The 2,234-nt window shown below is 40.9% G+C and overlaps 1 protein-coding gene across 1 annotated transcript in view; it reads right to left on the minus strand.

Moving 5' to 3' along the window:
- LOC108803096 (protein FAM83C-like) overlaps positions 1-2,234 on the minus strand; it is a 25,583-nt gene that overhangs the window by 6,723 nt on the left and 16,626 nt on the right. The gene's annotated exons all lie outside the window — the stretch shown is intronic.

The following is a 2,234-nucleotide window of genomic DNA, read 5'->3' on the forward strand; positions in this document are numbered from 1 at the left end:
GGGAGGGGGGTTGTTTGCTGGCTTCTGGCTGGATTCCACTTCCTGTCCTGATGATGCAACAGGAAATCTCTGCAAAGTGGAGGGAATTCCCATCTTAGAGAATTAGCGTCTTAGCAACAATTTTTTTCCCTCACTCTTTGTTCTGGTGACAACTCAAAAAAAAATCTCGATTCCCCCTACATTCTATCTTGTTCACAGTGTTCACCAGGACAAATATAGCAGTTGAATTTCCCCAGGTAAGGCACCAATAGCAAATAAAACTTGACAGAAGGTCTAACATTTCCCTATTCTATCCAAAACTACAAAAAGTGCCTTTACATACACTTTTAAAAACAAAAAATGTTTATGGTGCATAATAAAGACAAGATTTAATCTTCATAAAAGAGTTAAACATATTTCATGTCATATTAATTTGTCCCTTGCCAGCTACTGCCTGGGGCTTTCAGCTACACTGTGAACAAGTCTAGCAGCAAGTAGTAACATAACACATGAAGTATTTGAAATGTAATTGTTTTATCCTAAATAAATGTCCTATAGTAAAAACATAATATATATTTAAATCACTTAATCATGTAACAATACTCTGCAAGAAGCAATTGTAACCTTCTAGAAACCTAATTTTTGCATTTATCAACACCATAAAAAATTAAAAAGTAATATATTCAATCTGGAGCAGTTGTCCAGGGCAACCAATCAGCTTCTCTCTTCGGTCTGTTCAGTTAAGATCTGAAAATGAAAGAGAGAAGCTCTCTCTCCCTATGAGTCACAGAAACAGGATGTCATTATAGTACGATCAAGTAATTTAATCTGAATCCTTAGTGCAAACAGAGTAAATCTTCATACAAGGTTGATATTTAGTTTAATTAGATGTAGCAATTTTGTAACAGCATGGTCAAATTGGAGTCTTCTCTTTCTTGTGCAAGAGTACCTTGTAAATAGTACCTTTAACATAAACAGGTCATTAAACTGACACTAAAGTCAGGAGCTAATTCTTAAAAATGCATTCAAGTACCCTAATTTGTGAAATATAGTGAACTAGTAAATGTAGCTTATTTGTTTATCCCTCAGCTGTAGATCCTCAAATAATCTCTAAATTGGTGCTGACACTGTCCTTCCTTCTGGAGGGCGGCTACTTTTGTTCCCACTGGCGGAACTACCAGGGTCGCAGCGGCCGCAATTGCGACCGGGCCCTGGCGTTCCGCCACTTGGGGGGGGGAAATAATAATATTCTGTCCATCATTTCCTGCCACCCATCATTTACTGCCATGGACGGCATATCATTAACGGTCACAATTAACCATTACAAACAAATACTTTGTAAATAAATACATAGGGGGGCATAGGAGGGAGCGCTGCCTGCTGTCAGGATGGCTAAGCGGTAAGGAGGAGAGAAGCCGCAGCTGTCAGGACGACCGAGCGGTGAGGCGAGCAGAGCCATCAGAGATCAGTTTCAGGATTACAGCGGCTCTGTGCGTGGCTGAGCGGAGGATGGGTAAATATCTGTGATATTTACCGATCCTCTGTGCAGCACAAACACTGGAGTGATCGTCTGATCACTCCAGTGTCTGTAAATAACTGGGGACACATAGTAGTATGTCAAGCAAAACAAATGACAAACGCACTCAACAATTCGTCACCAGCTATACCGTAAGGTGCACACAAAATGGGCTTTGAACAGTAAAACAGTAGAAAGGTATCATGGCACACTCACAAACCAGCATGTAAAACAACTTGTCTTACCACTAAGGTTAATAACAGAGGTTTGGATACACGTCTTCTGCAGAAAATGTGAAAGCCGCACAGCCGCGCCAAGGCACCTCTTATAGTGCGGTCCTAACTCTAAACTATGAGAGTCACCATCTGTGAGCACATGGGGGCAGAAGATTTCAAGTTGGGTGCAGGTTTGTCAGGAGGAAGCCCAACCTCCTTAAAGGCACAGGAACACACAAGGGATCCCGCACATCCCAATGGCAGCTGAGAACCCCCAAAATACCGGTATCGGTGCATCCCTAGTAAATATTTTACTATCAACAGTTTCTGAATGAATGGAAAGCCTCTGTACTGAGTGCTTTCCATTCATTTAGAACAGAGACTGCAGAAAAAGAGATTGAGGACTTTGTGTCCTCAATTTCTTTTTCTATTTTAAAAGGTAAATGTCAGGGGTCTGTTTAGACCCCTGATGTTTCCCCCAAGCCCCCCCAACACTAACAAAATAAAAGTAAAAAAATTATTTA

This window comes from Nanorana parkeri, unplaced genomic scaffold (assembly GCF_000935625.1).
Source record: "Nanorana parkeri isolate BGI_ZX_2015 unplaced genomic scaffold, ASM93562v1 scaffold3386, whole genome shotgun sequence".
Classification (NCBI taxonomy): Eukaryota; Metazoa; Chordata; class Amphibia; order Anura; family Dicroglossidae; genus Nanorana; species Nanorana parkeri.